Source organism: Eleutherodactylus coqui, chromosome 7 (assembly GCF_035609145.1).
Source record: "Eleutherodactylus coqui strain aEleCoq1 chromosome 7, aEleCoq1.hap1, whole genome shotgun sequence".
NCBI classification, from domain to species: domain Eukaryota; kingdom Metazoa; phylum Chordata; class Amphibia; order Anura; family Eleutherodactylidae; genus Eleutherodactylus; species Eleutherodactylus coqui.
Window position 1 is genome coordinate 37,723,215 of NC_089843.1, and position 20,254 is coordinate 37,743,468.

General features: G+C 50.1%; 1 protein-coding gene across 2 annotated transcripts in view; it reads right to left on the bottom strand.

The window, feature by feature from the left end:
• The window catches only part of PTPRA (protein tyrosine phosphatase receptor type A), a 123,444-nt gene extending 103,874 nt beyond the window's left edge, over nucleotides 1-19,570 (bottom strand). For both annotated transcript variants that reach the window (XM_066572927.1, XM_066572926.1), the window contains exon 1: nucleotides 19,220-19,570. The gene's annotated coding sequence lies outside the window, so the exon portion shown is untranslated. The remainder of the gene's footprint in view (nucleotides 1-19,219) is intronic.
• Between the last annotated feature and the right edge of the window lie 684 nt (nucleotides 19,571-20,254).

Below are 20,254 nucleotides of genomic sequence, written 5' to 3' on the forward strand. Positions count from 1 at the left end.
ACTATAATACTGCCCCCTATGTACAATATTATAACTACTGTAATACTGCCCCCTATGTACAAGAATATAACAACTATAATACTGCCCCCTATGTACAAGAATATAACTACTATAATACTGCCCCCTATGTACAAGAATATAACTACTATAATACTGCCCCCTATGTACAAGAATATAACTACTATAATACTGCCCCCTATGTACAAGAATATAACTACTATAATACTACCCCTATGTACAAGAATATAACTACTATAATACTGCCTTCTATGTACAAGAATATAACTACTATAATACTGCCCCTATGTACAAGAATATAACTACTATAATACTGGCCCCTATGTACAAGAATATAACTACTATAATACTGGCCCCTATGTACAAGAATATAACTACTATAATACTGGCCCCTATGTACAAGCATATAACTACTATAATACTGCTCCCTATGTACAAGAATATAACTACTATAATACTGCCCCCTATGTACAAGAAAATAACTACTATAATACTGCCCCCTATGTACAAGAAAATAACTACTATAATACTGCCCCCTATGTACAAGAAAATAACTACTATAATACTGCCCCCTATGTACAAGAATATGACTACTATAATACTGCCCCCTATGTACAAGACTATAACTACTATAATACTGCCCCCTATGTACAAGAATATAACTACTATAATACTGCCTCCTATGTACAAGAATATAACTACTATAATACTGCTCCTATATATAAGAATGTAACTACTATAATACTGCCCCCTATGTACAAGAATATAACTACTATAATAGTGCCTCCTATGTACAAGAATATAACTACTATAATACTGCCCCGTGTACAAGAATATAACTACTATAATACTGCCTCCTATGTACAAGAATATAACTACTATAATACCGCCCCCTATGTACAATAATATAACTACTATAATAGTGGCCCCGATGTACAAGAATATAACTACTATAATAGTGCCTCCTATGTACAAGAATATAACTACTATAATAGTGCCTCCTATGTACAAGAATATAACTACTATAATACTGCCCCCTATGTACAAGAATATAACTACTATAATACTGCTCCTATGTACAAGAATATAACTACTATAATACTGCCTCCTATGTACTGGAATATAACTACTATAATACTGCCCCCTATGTACAAGAATACAACTACTATAATACTGCTCCCTATGTACAAGAATATAACTACTATAATACTGCCCCCATATGTACAAGAATATAACTACTATAATACTGCCCCCCGTGTACAAGAATATAACTACTATAATACTGCTCCCCGTATACAAGAATATAACTACTATAATACTGCTCCCCGTATACAAGAATATAACTACTATAATACTGCTACTATGTACAAGAATATAACTACTATAATACTGCTCCCTATGTACAAGAATATAACTACTATAATACTGCTCCCCGTATACAAGAATATAACTACTATAATACTTCTCCCCTATGTACAAGAATATAACTACTATAATACTGCCTCCTATGTACAAGAATATAACTACTATAATACTGCCCCCTATGTACAAGAATATAACTACTATAATACTGCCCCCTGTGTACAAGAATATAACTACTATAATACTGCTCCCCGTATACAAGAATATAACTACTATAATACTGCTACTATGTACAAGAATATAACTACTATAATACTGCTCCCTATGTACAAGAATATAACTACTATAATACTGCCCCTATGTACAAGAATATAACTACTATAATACTGCTCCCCGTATACAAGAATATAACTACTATAATACTGCTCCCTATGTACAAGAATATAACTACTATAATACTGCCCCTATGTACAAGGATATAACTACTATAATACTGCCCCTATGTACAAGGATATAACTACTATAATACTGCCCCCTATGTACAAGAATATAACTACTATAATACTGCCCCTATGTACAAGAATATAACTACTATAATACTGCCCCCTATGTACAAGAATATAACTGCTGTAATACTGCCCCCTATGTACAAGTATATAACTGCTGTAATACTGCCCCCTATGTACAAGAATATAACTACTATAATACTGCCCCCTATGTACAAGTATATAACTGCTGTAATACTGCCCCCTATGTAATACAAGTAAGTGCTCATTTGCTCTTTAATGAATGATGTAGACCCGTTATTAATATGGTATTTTCTGCAGTGTCTATGAACAATGTAGGACTAGACCCTCCTGGATGTAAGAGCCGTCTCTCCACACACAATAGGTTTGCAGACTCCTCGCTCCCCAGTCCTGCCTGCGCCCGCAGCATCCCGTCGCGCTCACGAGGTCCATGGAGCGTGCAGACTGATAATACCAGTTGTGACAGTGTGTCTGTTCCTCGACTTGCAACAAATGTCAAATCCTGGAAGCGGGAAGTTCCACGTCCGGACAGATAAAACCTTGCGCATCGCAGAACACCCTTTTGACTCAGCAAGCATCCGATAAATCCAGAGAGATGACAGATAATGAGGGAAAGCGGCGGTGGTGGAGGCCAAAACCCACCAGACAGCTGCTGAGCGGAGCGAGACTGGCACGCCACATGTACTGAGAAGATACAGAAAACCGCTAATCTGTGGAGACCGCGAACCCTTAAGAACGGCCCGACGCAGCGCCGCTAAAATATCCGCTTTAGTTTATTTTTGAAAATATTTTTTATTTTTAAGTTATTTCTATGTTTTTATTGTACTTTTATACTCTTTAGGCCGGTCTCACACAAACGGGTCAGATTCGGCATGCTGGAGGCCCGGCCAGTGACCTGGCGTACCTCATTAAACTGTATTGAGGCACGCAGGCGATCATGTGCAGTACAGGGTTTTGTTTCCTTGGTGATCACTCATTAGCCCACCCCACCCCATCACACATACATGGCCTTCCAATAAAAGTCCTAGAAAGGCACAGTTAAAGGGGTATTCCGGAGGCTGGGCAACATTTTCTAGATTTCTCTAACAATCTCCAAACTCCTATCTAAATCAACAAACTGAACTTCAGAACCTTTTGGAAGGCACTGAGCATGCCTGACCTGTAAACGGCAGAGTCTGCAGGACGTAACCATTGGATACCAACGGAGAAGCAAGCAGGGGGAGAACACAGGTGAAGGAACATCTCTGCAGCTTTATAAAACCAGTTAGAACACTCGATTACAAAACTACATGTTATCGCCTTATGAAGAATCCAACGTCCACTTTGGATCACCAGAGTACCCCTTTAAGCCCCGCCCCATAATCATCATATACTATACATCTATGTTATATATTTATTAGCATAAACACTGCCTCTTATGCAATTCAGATCTCGAGATGGCCCATGAAAATAACAGGACTGTTGGCAAGTATGAGATACTGATATTTATTTTAGAAACAGGGACATAAGGAGGGGCAGCCATATTGGCTGTAACTTTCAAATTAAAGGGGTTGTACTAAAAATGTACTTTTATCACCTCGGTGATAAACTCCAAATCAATCAGAGACTTTTAAAGTGCCGAGACTCCATCAATCCAAGAACAGGGATCCTGTACCCCCCTTCCCTGCCCCACACTTCACCCCCCCCCCCCCAAGAGGGGGAGGAGATTGAATGAGCGGTGATCGTGCATGCAGACAAATGGATCAGCCCCCTCGATCACCACTCCATTAACTCTCCTCCTCACTGCAGGGGTACATTGAGCCAGCAGCGAGGACAACGACATGGGATCCCAGGCTTGGGATCGGTGGGGCCGCAGGGGTGAGACCCCCAACGACCAGACTTGTTGCCTATCCTGTGGATAAGTGATCAGAGTTGATTTTTGGAACAAGCCCCTTTAATGTTTCGGTATCTGATGGTAACCAAGAAACCAACAATCGAATTCTGTTATCCTCTGTTCTTAAAGGGGACTCACTCTTATCCTAATCCCCAAAGTCCATTCCTGCCTGGTTAGGGCTGCTTCCACGCCTGCGTTAGGGTCAGTTCGGGGTTGAAATAAAACAAGCCTTTGCCCAGCCCCCGGAATGTTGATATCAGTCTCCCGCGAACTAGCCGTAGCGCAGTGTGGAAGCGGCTTAGCGTCTTATGATATAGAAGCGTAAAAGGAAAAAATCCTTTGCTAATTACAGCGTTTTAAGCTCTTAAAGGCAATTATGATACTTATGAAAGTTGTGGCCTGAGGGAAAGGTAGTTTGCGAAGTGACAACTTCTGGAAATGTGAGCGCCTGGATTATTAACAACCGCTCCGTACTTGTCGCTACGGGCACTCCGGGTGTAGTATACAGTTACCGTACAGGGCGGGCCAACGGAGCAATCTAGAGAAAGGCAATCTAAAACATTTTTGTCCTTGCTAACCATGGCAACCAATCACAGGGCAGCTTTCATTTCTTACATGGCTGGGGTAAAATAAAAGCTGTGCTGCGATTGGTTACTATGGGTCATGTGGTGCCACTCCCACATCACATGAGCACCGAAGGCGGTGGCGCTCAGTAGCAGTGGCGTGCCGCAGAGCCGTATTAGGAGGCGAAAGCACTGACAGCGGGGTATTGATGCAGAAATGCTGCCGCAGTGGCCAAATCCCTGTTTTCACTTGCCGAACAGCTACGGAATTCAACCCTGTATTTCAAGAGCTGAACTCCGTAGTGTAATTAAGCAACACAAATAGACGTGCTGCAGATTCGTTGGCGAAAATCTCCGCACAACGCGAAGGGGATTTGTAAAATCCGCTCCACGTGGCTGGCACGGTAAATGCTACGGAATTCCCGCTGCAATTCCACTAGCGAATATACAGCAGCGGATATGGCGACCTTAGACAGCTTTCATAACAGCGTGGGGCAGGCTACTTTTCCGTGGCCCTTTCCATGACCAATTATAGCTCATGTGGCCATCATAGCTCAAGTGGTCTCATCCTCAGCTCTGGACCTCCCCCATCCGGTGACCAGAAACTAGAGCCCCCCCCCCCCCCTCGTTCTGCTGATCTTGGCCCTATGGTATTCCATAACTTCACCCGCAATATTTGTGGGCATCAGTGACGCTCAGCTGATCGTAAAACCAATGTTATTTGAAAAAAGTTTGCGGCGATGTGGTCACTTTTGTAACCATTTTTGTCTTTAACTTCTCCAATGTGTCTACAATGAAAAACAAAGCACCCCTGAAATAATAGTCATCAACCCCTCATCGATGCAGACACCATTCTTTCTTCCCTACTTCCAAAAATTCATAACTCTTATTTATCCATCGCCGTAGATGTCCGAGAGCTTGTTTTTTGCGGCACAAGTTCTATTTCACAATGCTACTATTCGATACACCATGTAATGTGCTAAAAAACTTTTTTAAAAATTCTAAGTAGAGTGGAACGGAGGAAAAAAAAAAAATTTATATATTTTTTGCTGTTCTACTCTTAAATAAAATATCTTTGTAAAAATATAAAGTTATTTTCTGCAGCCGCCCCTCAACGACCGCGGCTTTTCACTTTTCCGTCGCTGTAGCCGTGTGAGGCCTTGTTTTTTGCGAGATGTCCTCCAGTTTCTATTGGTACCGTTTTGGAGTTTATATGACTTTTTGATCACTGTTTATTAATGGTTTTCTTGGAGAACGGTGTGACCATAAAAAGCGCAATTCTGGAGTGGTGTTTATTTTACGCCGTTCACCATGTGGGATAAATACACGCGTTACTTTGATGGGTCAGACGTAAGAAAACGATACCAATTTTGGGGGGTTTGGTTTATTTTTTTTGTTAGAAATATGGGAGAAGGGTTTTATTACCTTTTATTTGTTTTAATCATTTTGTTTGAATTTTTTTTTTTAGTCCCCATAAAGGACTTGAGCTTGCGATTATTTGATTGCTCATGTAGTATAACGCTCCTGATCCCACTCCATACAAGCCTGGCACCTCCAGGATGTAACTGTACGCCCCGAGGCATGTAGGGGTTAAAAATCTCCAGTTTTACATCTGCAGCTCCTACGCAAGCCCATGCGTTTCTATGACAACAAACCTTGTGCACTGTGATGCTGAAGTCATACTAAGGGCCCTTTTACACGAAACGACTTGTTGGGTGTAGATGCCGACATGTCGTCCCAGCCATCATCGTTCTCGTGCTAGTGAATGGTGGCAGAGCGGACCGGAGATCGCTCTGGCCACCCGCCTCCATTCACAATAAACAGGCAGTCGTTCATAAGTGATACTGCCTGTTTACACGGCAGATCCGTCATACTCATTCATTGCTCGGTTTGAGATGCGCATTCACGCGCTCTGGAGGCGGGAATCTGCACAATTTATCGTGTAAAAGAGCCCCCATTTATATCTGTCCGCACTTCCTCCAAGAAATACAAGGCAGATGGAAGTAGAACCACAGGAGAGCTTGTTGTCCGTTACCATGGAGATGCGTAGGAGCTGCACACACAAAACGGAAGGAAACTTAATGAAATTCAAAGTTGCTTCATTTTTTACTTTAGACGCACTGGGGGAAAAAATGGTTACGAAGGAGAATACAGTCTAAAGGGCGGAGGAAAAAACAATAGCAGCACACTCCATTTTTGTGTGGGCTCCATGCGGATGGTTTCCAATGAATCGGCCCTTCCGCAATCAAATCTGTACTATGGATTCCCAGTGGCTCGCCGTGCGGACCATCCGCAGTACAGATGAAAAAACAAGGGTAAGCAGCTACGCGCGGACGCCGATTCCACCTGCGAAATCCAACTCTGCCGTTTGCAGGAGCCCTAAAGGACGATTGTGGAACATGATAATGCACCAAAAAAAGGACATGTTGCATTTTTTGGCGCAGACTATCGGTTCATGGGAGGGAAAAAAGAAAAAAAAAAAAGTCCAAATTTCGTCCCTTGTAACCTCAGAGTTCCCGGACGTTAAGCTCGCTCGCGTGAACAGACACAAACAAAAGCAGCAGCGCGATTGGTCGCTTTGGTTAAGTGCGCCACTTTTTAGTAGGCGGCATCCATGATGTTTAGCAGGATGTGTGTTCTCCTTCCTCATACTATAAGCCCTAGATCAGCCGGCTGTAGGAAGCGGAGCCGCGGACGCGGCGAGAAACATATCATTGCGGTGTGTGATTTTTGCTAACGTAACCACAGAGTAACCAGAAAATTACAGGGCTGCCATCTTCAAACGGGATCCCGGGGTATGTTTAGTCATGGCTCCCCCCCTCAAACCACCGGCGTTCCCTGCCCCCATCATTAGTCGCTGACCTAATAGCTGGTGTCATCCGGAATGGCTAAAACTGTTCTCAGATAATACGCTGTTCCCGGCCGGCCGCAGCGCTCTGTGTACAAGACACAAAAACTCCCTTCCTTCCTTTTACAGTTTCCATTCTTTGCCGCATCCCAAACAATTGGAGCGAAAGTCTGTACCCGCGCGCGGGGTGCCAGCCTGCTGCCCGCACAGGACCCATCGGGATGTCTGAGGGGGACACACAGCCCAAGATGGAGGCAGGAGACTGCTGGGGTCCAGAACAGAGCAGTATTCATATAGAGAACGCAAAATGTGTCCGTCTGTGTCGTCTACACATCCACAGATCTGTCCGATTTGAGTGAAGTTTCACATGAGCGTTCAGCGGCGGGCGGCGAATGCTGGCGCAATTAAAAATCGAAAACTCACCCACTTCCCTGTATTTTTGTTGCCAATAGCAACCAATCACAGAGCGGCTTTCATTTCTTACATTGCTGAGGTAAAATGAAAGCTGCACTGTGATTGGTTGCTATGGGCAACCGAGATTTTCTTTTGGACTGCTTCCATAACAGTGCGGCGCTCAGCTACTTTTTGTAGCGCACTTTGCATATTCCAGGACCGCGAGTCATAAAACCGCCGTACAACGCAGCAGTATATCACCTAGTAGACAATAATACAATGCTATATCTGCCCTGTAAGGCCATACGGATGTCATAAAGGCGGAGGGCAGCTCTGTACAATCCAGAGGGGTCCGCTCACCTCCGTATTACATACACTGTCAATCACAATGGCCGCCATGTAAAGATACCCTTGTATATCAAACTGCCGTCGCTCCTCTTCTGGGACTGTGAGAGGAGCGAGGAAGTGATCACTGACGTCCAACTTCACGCAGCAGCGCAGTGCAAGGACTACTAATTCCCCCACAGCGCCATTGTGGGGAACCGGACGGAGCGGCTTTACTCAGGACAACTAGAGTGCGAACGGTCACTCAACACGCCAGTTCTGTGTAAACACGTGACCGGCGAGAAGTGGTTCACGGGTCATTTCAGCTCGCCAAACATACGGCGACACTGTCCGGTAAAATATTAGTGCGGCGCACGGTAAAGGATTGTTATTCGGGCACCATAACGTGTAACGCTAAGGGCAGACCCACGCGAGCACAATTAAATGGCGTATTATGTGCGCATAATACGTGCTGAATGGTTTCAAAGAAAGTACATTGATTTACATTCCTCCATTCACATTTGCATATAACACGTATAAAAAAAGAACGCAGCATGGTCTATCTTACCGCATATTACATGTGATAGAACCCTATTGTTCTCTATGGGTGCGTAATAAACGCAGCACATGCCCGTATCTGCGGCGTTTACACACATCATCGCTAAGAGACAGAGCACAAAAAAATAAATAACACTGCGCATATTATGTGCGTAATACGGAGTGCAGATACACCCTTACAATCAACCATAATGCTGGTGAAAATAAGCTCGCCCCCCCCCCCCCCCCTTCCTGCCATATAGAGCAACGTGTGACATCAAAACGCGCAGTGAAACAAGGCGCGTGGGAACTGACAAACGCCTGGCTTGTAGGAATATCGCATATCCGCACGTGTGGAAGTGGACCTTCAGCTGAGGCAACACTCCTCTAACACCCGTCTCCCGAACACTGAAGGGATGTGATGCAGGCGGCAGCCCCCCAGGGTAAACAGAGGAGCGGGCAGCCCGGCCAGAACACTCCTGTGCCCACAATGCCCGCGGCCTCCCATGACTGCTGACTGCCCGCTTACATTCACACAACACTTTTCCAGAAATGGCTTCAAAATAATTCTGCTTGTTGTCGGTGTTTTTAGAGGAACCTGTAGCACAAAGGCAGGTGGAGAGAAGCGTTCAGCCACCTATCACGGGGCGCCCCTTATCAGCACGGCAGCCATGTTACAGCCACCTATCACGGGGCGCCCCTTATCAGCACAGCAGCCATGTTACAGCCACCTATCACGGGGCGCCCCTTATCAGCGCGGCAGCCATGTTACAGCCACCTATCACGGGGCGCCCATTATCAGTACAGCGCGGCAGCCATGTTACAGCCACCTATCACGGGGCGCCCCTTATCAGCACGGCAGCCATGTTACAGCCACCTATCATGGGGCGCCCCTTATCAGCACAGCGCGGCAGCCATGTTACAGCCCCCTATCACGGGGCGCCCCTTATCAGCACAGCGCGGCAGCCATGTTACAGCCCCCTATCACGGGGCGCCCCTTATCAGCACAGCGCGGCAGCCATGTTACAGCCCCCTATCACGGGGCGCCCCTTATCAGCACAGCGCGGCAGCCATGTTACAGCCCCCTATCACGGGGCGCCCCTTATCAGCACAGCGCGGCAGCCATGTTACCGCCACCTATTACGGGGCGCCCCTTATCAGCACAGCGCGGTAGCCATGTTACAGCCACCTATCACGGGGCGCCCCTTATCAGCACAGAGCGGCAGCCACGTTACAGCCACCTATCACGGAGCGCCCCTTATCAGCACAGCGTTACAGCCACCTATCACAGGGCGCCCCTTATCAGCACGGCAGCCATGTTACAGCCACCTATCACGGGGCGCCCCTTATCAGCACGGCAGCCATGTTACAGCCACCCATCACGGGGCGCCCCTTATCAGCACAGCGCGGCAGCCATGTTACCGCCACCTATTACGGGGCGCCCCTTATCAGCACAGCGCGGTAGCCATGTTACAGCCACCTATCACGGGGCGCCCCTTATCAGCACAGAGCGGCAGCCACGTTACAGCCACCTATCACGGAGCGCCCCTTATCAGCACAGCGCGGCAGCCACGTTACAGCCACCTATCACAGGGCGCCCCTTATCAGCACGGCAGCCATGTTACAGCCACCTATCACGGGGCGCCCCTTATCAGCACGGCAGCCATGTTACAGCCCCCTATCACGGGGCGCCCCTTATCAGCACAGCGCGGCAGCCATGTTACCGCCACCTATTACGGGGCGCCCCTTATCAGCACAGCGCGGTAGCCATGTTACAGCCACCTATCACGGGGCGCCCCTTATCAGCACAGAGCGGCAGCCACGTTACAGCCACCTATCACGGAGCGCCCCTTATCAGCACAGCGCGGCAGCCACGTTACAGCCACCTATCACAGGGCGCCCCTTATCAGCACGGCAGCCATGTTACAGCCACCTATCACGGGGCGCCCCTTATCAGCACGGCAGCCATGTTACAGCCACCCATCACGGGGCGCCCCTTATCAGCACAGCGCGGCAGCCATGTTACAGCCACCTATCACGGGGCGCCCCTTATCAGCACGGCAGCCATGTTACAGCCACCTATCACGCGGCGCCCCTTATCAGCATGGCAGCCATGTTACAACCACCTATCACGGGGCGCCCCTTATCAGCACAGCGCGGCAGCCATGTTACAGCCACCTATCACAGGGCGCCCCTTATCAGCGCAGCGCGGCAGCCATGTTACAGCCACCTATCACGGGGCGCCCCTTATCAGCACAGCACGGCAGCCATGTTACAGCCACCTATCACGGGGCGCCCCTTATCAGCACAGCGCGGCAGCCATGTTACAGCCACCTATCACGGGGCGCCCCTTATCAGCGCAGCGCGGCAGCCATGTTACAGCCACCTATCACGGGGCGCCCCTTATCAGCACGGCAGCCATGTTACAGCCACCTATCACGGGGCGCCCCTTATCAGCACAGCACGGCAGCCATGTTACAGCCACCTATCACGGGGCGCCCCTTATCAGCACAGCGCGGCAGCCATGTTACAGCCACCTATCACGGGGCGCCCCTTATCAGCACAGCGCGGCAGCCATGTTACGGCCACCCATCACGGGGCGCCCCTTATCAGCGCGGCAGCCATGTTACGGCCACCCATCACGGGGCGCCCCTTATCAGCGCGGCAGCCATGTTACGGCCACCCATCACGGGGCGCCCCTTATCAGCACAGCGCGGCAGCCATGTTACGGCCACCCATCACGGGGCGCCCCTTATCAGTGCAGCGCGGCAGCCATGTTACAGCCACCTATCACCGGGCGCTCCTTATCAGCACGGCAGCCATGTTACAACCACCTATCACGGGGCGCCCCTTATCAGCACAGCACGGCAGCCATGTTACAGCCACCTATCACGCGGCGCCCCTTATCAGCACAGCACGGCAGCCATGTTACAGCCACCTATCACGCGACGCCCCTTAACACAGCACGGCAGCCATGTTACAGCCACCTATCACGGGGCGCCCCTTATCAGCACGGCAGCCATGTTACAGCCACCTATCACAGGGCGCCCCTTATCAGCACGGCAGCCATGTTACAGCCACCTATCACGGAGCGCCCCTTATCAGCACAGAGCGGCAGCCATGTTACAGCCACCTATCACGGGGCGCCCCTTATCAGCACGGCAGCCATGTTACAGCCACCTATCACGGGGTGCCCCTTATCAGCGCGGCGCGGCAGCCATGTTACAGCCACCTATCACGGGGTGCCCCTTATCAGCGCGGCGCGGCAGCCATGTTACAGTACGCTTTCTGCCCAAGTTCAGCCATGTTCCCATATGTTTCTCAGGCCGGTCTCTCACGACTGTATGATAGAGCGCCGCGATTTTCCAGCGTGCGCGGCTGCATATCACCGTGTTTGTAGTCGCATACGCCTGCGCATCGCAACGGATCGGGTTTTTTTTCTTTAAATTTTAACTCATGTCTCTTAGCAACATGCGTAAAAAATGCCGGATATCGCAGTGTAATTGCGCACGTACAGCATTTTCGGAAGCACCGGTAGAGAACAATAGGGCTCTATCACGTGTAATACGCGGTAAAATACAACATATTGCGCGTTTTATACGCAATAAATACATGCAAGTGTGACGAGACCAATGAGAATCAACATCCTGTCTGACTCCACCCACCGCGTGTTGTGTGCGCACGCATAGTATGCGATTAAATCACGCTCGCGTCCGCCCGGCCTGTCTTCGCCCACGTAAAGCGATCTTCCGGTTTCGGAACAAAGTTCTTCCCCCCGGACCTGAGTAGTAGATCGCCTTAGTTAAACTTCATGGCGGTCCTTCCGTTTCACCGACTTGTGGTCTAGTTTTCCAGCAATCAAGATGGCTGCCATCATTTTTGAACTACCTGTCAATGGCTCCCCTATTGGCCAGTGCAGATCACATGAGCAGCGTTGGCCAATCAGAGAGAAGCTATAATGCACTGGCGTTCCGTAGAGGCCTCCAGGTGCCCGGTAAGGGGGGCACAGAGCGCAAAGACATGGGCCGTCGGAGGGAGCGTGGCATCTACAGAAGTCGGCTGCAGGGGGCGCAGTCAAAATCCACAATGATGGTGAATATTGTTGACCGCGCCTTTTGCCGAAATCCGACAGATTTTGCCACGGAATTTACCTCTGCGGAAAACCCGCGTCATTTTTCAGCTACGCGTCACGGTGAACAGGACCGAGCTGCAATATACAACATATGGCGCTGTACCTGGTATGAACTGAAGGGACAGCGGCGCTCACCTGACCACCACTGTCACTTCGATCAACTGATCAGCGGGATCCCAAATGATGGACCCCCGCTGATCAACTACCGAAGACCGGTCTTGCGGATGGCTCATCAGTAGTAAAGTCCCGGACAAGACCTCCAGATGCATAAAAGGCCCGGGTCCCCCTGGAAAGGATGCTGCCGTCACCACTTGGTTTATCTGGGATTGGAAAAACATGGCGGCTTTCTTCCATAAACTGCGTCAGCTTGGCTCCATTGAAGTGCCTAGGGCTGAGCAGCAATACCACACACTTCCTGTGGATGGGTGTGGCGCTGTTTCCAGAAGAAAGCAGTCATGTTTTCTAACCCGGCTATTTGCACAGGCAGAAACTACTATGTTTATACTCATCGGAAAACTTTAGATGAGCGGATTTCGCGTTTGAAAGAGCGAATACCGTCACCGCTAGCTCGTTCGCCCTCGAGCACCCGCTTAAACAGCGCTCATTCAGGCTCTGTCACTTGTGAACGATTCTGGTGTGGACGAGCCAACGAGGGGTCTGCCGGTATAAGCAGAGGCCAGCGGTGAGGTCACTCGCTGTTCAAACGAGGAACCGGATCGTCTAGGACCCTCATCTACGGTCGTGATAAAACATGGCAGCGCCCGTCCTGCCGCAGCGATTCAGCATTGAGTGGCGAGCTACAAACATTATCATAGATATTTCATTCCAGCGCTTCATCTAATGCGACCTAAAAACAATCACTTTTTTTTTTTTGCTTATTTCAAGCAAAATAAATTGGCAGCATCAGCAAGAGACAAGAATCTCAGCCTCGTTAATTAGCGCTGGCGTAAGGTGAAACCAGTCAATTATAATCTACCCCCCCTCCAGCCTGCAGACCACGCTGCCTCACTGCAGAATATACAGGCATCCCCAGCAACACCAATGTGATAATACCATATCCGCTCTTACTCCTCACCCTGGGAGCAGCAGTATCTTCCCACGTGATGATGTGCTAATAATGTGATGAGAATACAAGCCATCATCTCATAAGTGAGAGGACAGTGCTGTTCTGTACAAGACCGGGAGAGCCACAGTGGCCGCCGGCAGCAGTAGGGCCAGTTGGAAACCCCCACCACATACCAACGCGTTTCAGCGCCGCTCAGCCGGCCAAGTGATAGAATGACTGATGAAGGATGACAATGGGGCCGTATAGGGAGGCCTCTGCAGCCCGCCTAACACTGGATGCTTTATGTGTGGCCTCCTGCACAGGAACGCTGCTTTATTATGCGCCAAATTTTAATCCAAGTATCTCTTCTTGTTTGCTCTCCGTGATTTATACCAGTAGCAATGAATGGGCTATTGAGGGCGAATGAGTCGGGGCGAGACCCCCGGCATAGCAACGCTCTTGGCGACACCATAGGGGGCCGAATACACACAACACTCCATACATTGACTCTCTATAGAATCCTCTAGCAGCATCAGCTCTCGGAATTCTCTCCTCCAACGAAACGCGTTGCGCATTTTAATAGCCAAAAGGGCGGGCATCTATTGTGGCCGACACATCGCCTTCCTGTATGGCGGCTCTCCTCCGGGGCCGCTCTTTGGCTGGCGTTTCTGGTACTCTCAGGATATGTTCACACCGCCAAAGCGTGCTGCGGATTCAACATGAAGTCCACATCCCCGAAAAAAAAAAAGTAGTAAGAGGTCAAACGAGAAAACGGCTCATCTAGAAGGACCCTCGTGATAAAACACGAAGCGCCCGTCCAACTGCTCACTTTTTTTTGTTTTCCACATAAGATATTTACTTTACAATCAACGGGACTTCAAAAAGTGCGCCAAAATATACATCCCCAAGTTCGGACACGTATTAGGATGCGAAGCCACGCCTAGAAATTTACAGGGGCGCATTTTGATGCGCCATTTGTCCGCCCATCAATTACGCTGCATGAGCATAGCTGCGGTTCACACATGGCGGTTTTTCGCCGCGGCTTCACGCCTTCAATTAAAGGGATGAAACGTGCGCCGCGTTTCTGTTCGCAAGCAGAACATCTCCATCCAGAAAGGCAAAAGTCAGGAAACACTCTACTCAATGCCAGGCAGCTGCCATTCAGCCTGCTAGAGCTTACAAGCCAATGTAACAGAGAGGAGTCAGTCTATACCTAGTCTATAGTCTACTGTGCAGTTATTTGTTCCCTGTTATCAGCCAAATGAAGCGTTGAAAATCATAACTCACAGTAATCCCGAGAGAGATGAGGCGTCACAAGTGTAACCGCTGATACTAATAACTAGACAGTCAGCACCCGGAAGCGAGACCGCACACAAGTTTTCAGTTCATAGACAGCAGTTCCTCAATTCGAGGGTCGAGTCGGGTCACAAAATCCTGACCGCACAGATCCGCCCTGTGAACCGAACGGCGCCAAATGACCAGCGCCGGCTTTAATGGAGTCCATTGGTTTAGCGCCAGCAAAAACGGGGCGCCGCGCTACGCGATTTCATCGGGCATCTTCGCAGAAATCAGTAAAAGAGGTTCCACGCGACTTTTAGGCGAAGATGTGCGCCGATACATTGTAACCGATCGTACGTGTTCGCACAGTGGCAGCCGACGCCGATTTTTACACCTGGATGCCGAATCCAGTGACAGCGGCAGAAACCGGCAGCCGACCTGCGCAAATATATAGTCGTGGATCCGCGCGCTTTTCAGCCGAATGCCGAAGTCCTGACATGGAACCAGCGTGGAATCCGCACCAAGAATTGACACGTCACTTTATTTTTGCGCACGTGAATTTAAAAATCCGCAGCATATTAGGTACCGCGCAATTCTGAATGAGAGCCATGAGACGCGGATCCGCCGTGGAGCCCGTGCGGAATCTGCGACAAAACCGATGCTGATGTACGGAGGATCGGACATGAAATTGTAACAAACTGCCAGCTGCGAGAAGAATCAGACTCTCAGGAGGAGCCGCCGGTTACATCAGGCTGATCAACCACAAACTGATGCATTATGGGGGAACGGTGAAGAGCGCTTTCCTCTAATGAGCCGTGAGGGCATGCTGGGTGTTGTAGTGAATCAATGGCAGCTTCCATTTCTTGTGCGTTCACTACAGAGAACTACAATTTGGCGCAGCGAGGACGCCGGACAGTAAGCGATTCTTCCAAGTGCGGTGACTCACGTCCAGCAGCCGTCGTTTTATGACTCTTCCCGATTATTACCGCGAAGCGATTGATGAGCCGTTCACAGATCTATATGCCGGAACGACTCGCAAACCTGCGCCAAAAATATGCAAATATCAGCTTTATGGTTTTTACCGGACATCAGGCCAATCACAGCCTGAGCGAGCGTACAACGCGACTATCCCCCCCCCCCCCCCTCCGGCTGAAGGGCGGGTTCACACGGGTGTAAGCACATTTCGGCTGCAAAGATAGTGGCGTTTGCGCGGGCGAAAAGCGCTCGGGCGGGCGTAATTTACCCGCTCTACTACGTATTTGTGGGCACAAATATACCATGTTTGCGCACGCAGATAAATATGCAATAATTTTTTTACAAAAATGTAAAAAATTTACGTTTGCACCACTGGGGCCGTCGGATTTCGAATGCGCACAAGATAGAAAATGGCGCATATTTTTTCTCGCAATCACACAGCTTGTTAAAAAAAGCGCCCATCTGAAGGAACACGTTGAACTCAATGGGCTCTATTCACTGCATATTACGCACGCCAATTTTGCGCGCGTTATACGCAGCACAAATACGGCTGTGTGAACGAGGTTGGGGGTCTCCCGACAACACCTTGCCCGCTGACGTGCAGCAGGTGACCCCCACGGCACGATCTCTCCCAGTTTATGGTACTTAATAAAAATATAGGCTGTGACTTATCAGGCGCTTGCGCACGGCTTCTTGAGTTTAAAAGTCACAAATTTGGGGGCAGCAATATTGGGGGTCCGCCGCTCAGAATGCCTAACAGGTAATCATGCCCTTGGTCGGTACGATCGTGCAGTAAACAGATTTCTGCAGTAAGTAGACAGCTCCGTTCTCACCGCAGTGGCCAGGTTTGGTACTGCAGGCCAATTTGCCATTGAAGTGAATGGGAACTTTGCCTGTTATACCAGGTCTGGCCACTGCAGCGAGAACGGAGCTGTCTGCTTCGTGCAGAAATCAGCTCAGTGCAAAAGTGGTGGGCAGTAGGCCTCTACCAATCTACTACTGATGGCTTATCCTGTGGCTAGGCCCATCAATAGTTGCCAACCGGACAATTCCTTTAAACGAAGTGGAACGGCTGCAGTGGGAAAGCCATGTCAAATTCTGCATCAAAATCCACGCCAAATTTTGGACTTTTGGTGTGAGTTTTAAAGGCGGCTTCGCAGCAGATTTCACCCCTTTAATTAAAAGTGTAAGCAGCTGCGGTTTGGTGTCAAAAACGCTGAAAAAAATCCACCGCGCAAAACGGGCTTCAGGTTTTGGTTCGGATCCAAGCGAGCGTCCCCTACGGATATGTTCACATGGTGGAATCCAAAGTGAGATTTTCTGCGTGGATACCGCCCCCAAAACTGCCGCAGAAGACCGCGTCTAAGACCGCTTGCACACATTCAGAAAACGCAGCGCAAAACCGCATTTTACCACGATTTTGCGCTGTGTTTTCAAACTCATGTTACAGCATTTGGCGGCGTTTTCTAACACACTCCATCATTGATTAAAAAGCGCTAAAACCCTAAAAAATAGCAGATGGCGCTCAAAAATATCATCGCACAACAAAAAACCTGCGCACCGTAAATAGTGGGTTACTACAACGTGCGAGTTCTGCGCGCAGAGGTCGTGTATTTTTCCCGCCCCTGTGCGCCAGGCCTTGGCGCTCCTTCACACGGGCGTATCTATGGGACTCGCAGAGCACAGAACCCACTGATTTCGATGTGTTCGTTCGCAGGCGAGCATATTCCTGCGCATTTCGGTCACGGTAACAAGATGGCGGCATGCTGTATTTTCCCGCGCATCTGCTCGTGTGAGGAAGCCATGATATAACCAATGGGTGATGGAGGCGAGCGCGCCATAAAGAAACACAAGACATCGTTAAAAGCCGATAGAAACGGAACAACCGGAATCTGACAAGAATCGCCCACGTTTTTCTGTCAGTCTGCGCCATAAAAAAAACGGATCTGTGAGAACCTGAAAGCCAGAGGCTGATGTAACGGCGCCCTCAGAGCCACCGGACAGGAAGGGGGCTGCAGAGTGCGCCCCGTACCTCCAACACATCCATCATCCCCTCGTCTAGTGTCCCACTCCGCTGCGTGGCAGCCATTACAACGCGTCACTCAGCTTTTCTAGAGCCCTGAGAGGCTGGTCGGCCTATTCCCAGAGCGCGGTGGGCGGAGCCTGTATACAACAGTCATGCTCAGGGCACAAGTGTGAGCCCGGGACTAGTCACCAGTCGTCAGTAAGAAGCCACGGAGATACGGCGAATACGTGAATGTGCCTTTGGGCCGGGCGGTACGCTCTGGTCCGGCGCCCAGCCATTATCGTGCGTTGTAAACGTGACAGAGCGGCCGGCGGATCAGTACGGTGGAGCGGTCCGTGCGAACAGGCAGCGGGTCACACATGGAGGACAGCCTGCTTACTATGGATGACCCCCGCGCTCCGGCACCATGCACTAGCGGCGATCTGTAAACGCACAGCAGTGGTTGTCGCCGGAGCGACCGCCCGCATCTGCGCCAAACTGATCACTCCGTGATCAGGCCCCGACTCACCCCTTCCCACGGCAGCCGTCGGCCAACTAAGTGGGGGTCATCCTAGACGTTAGATGGCGTCCAGGCGACACCACCTGGCGCTCGCTCACACCGCTGTATCACGCACGCAGTACACCTCCAATAAGCATAACCGCAGGCTATAACGGCGCACATTAATAATCACCAAACAGGACGCGCTGCGGTTTTTTTAAAAGCGCGTGAGAACCGCAGATCTAATATAAGTTAGCGCCGCGTTATATGTAATTATTCGACGCCCGCCGCAGATATTCTACCACTTCAATCTACGCAAAAAAAGGTTGATTAAATCTTTGCGGTACATCATAAACATCCGAAATACGCCCGTGTGCGCGAGCACGCAGAATACGGAGGGCGATCCCAGAATACGGAGGGCGGTCCCATGCACAAGGCTGCGGGGTCAGCGATCTGTCGCTCACGTTAGTCGCCTCTACGCCGTTCCGTAAGATCTTTCCCCGTTCCTGAGCGGTCTGCGGGGCGGTCCAGCTCCATCCGCACACTTCCCTCTCCTCGCCACATTTCACGGACGGCGCCGCCGTCTCACGGAACACTTATTAAGCCAAAGGAAAAAAAATATACGGAAAAAAATAAATAAATGGGAAGAGGAATGTGGCGTAACGGAGCAAAAATGTGGAGAACAGGGCGTTCCTGCGGATGACCCCCGGGAGCAGCTCCAGCACCGGAGGGCGAGGGCAGGGAGGGGTTAACACAGCCAGGCCCGATCCCAGCGAGGGAGGGGGATCCCTGACATGCAGGATCCCCGATCCACAAGTGATGGATCCCAGCAGCACTTACCCTCGGGGCAGGGATCCGGCGATCTGCTGCAGGCGATCCAGTATCGGTGGGAGGGAATCGAGCGATGTAAGAATCCAGAGATCAGGGATCCAGTGATCTAGGGATCCGGTGCGGTGATCCAGGGTGCTGGGTGCAGGATCCTCGTCCCGGAGAAGTTACAATCCAGCAGCGGAGGGTGGCAGGAGAGGCGGCCGCAGCAATCACCCGCGATCCTGGCTAGTGCAGCAGCCTCATGGTGGCCCTGTGGCCCGCCGGGGCCCGTGGGGTGGGGTGGGAAGGGGGTCTGCAGGAGGGTGTGCTTGCTAGAGCACTGTGTGATCCGCCATGATGCCTGTGCACAGAGGAAGGGAGGGCGAACCGTGCACGACGGAGCAAGCTGGGAGCAGCGCCTGTCAATCACTCCCTCCGGACACGCCCCTCCGCATTCATTACTTCACGGCCACGCCCCCTCCCCGCTGCGCGCTTTGACGATCACTTCTCTGACCACGCCCCTTCCCAAGCAACATTCATAGCGCCGCGCGCCGATGCCAATCACGCCCTCTGCCCTGTGACCACGCCCCCTGCCGCACGCCCACACACTATAGGCACGGCGGCCGGTCACACTGCGCGTTGTGCTGCTCCTCCGGCTCTGCTACATCAGTGCCATCCTAGCAGTAGCCTGCGCCATCCATCAGCCCCCGCAGGCTACGCCTTTACGCCCCAGCGACCGCTGTCTTTATTCGCCACGTTTATTATAGTCCGTAAAAATATTCTCAAGTTCAAAGATTTAATCGAATGTTTTTTGTGCATAAACCGAAATGGTAAAATATGTGGCTGTGTGCGGCGGACGCGTCTGATAATTACGTATGAGAACGCGCGCCTGACGGCGGCAGATGTACGCCGCCCTGCCTCCATGATTAGGGTTTAACCCTTAAGGACGCAGATGACCTTCAGTTTTGGTTTCTTCTCGCCACTTTGAAAAAAGTTGTTAGCGGTGTACTTGGTTGGCGAAGTGTTGGCTGTCTGCGTTTTTCTTTTGCGGGATGGGTTGTAGTT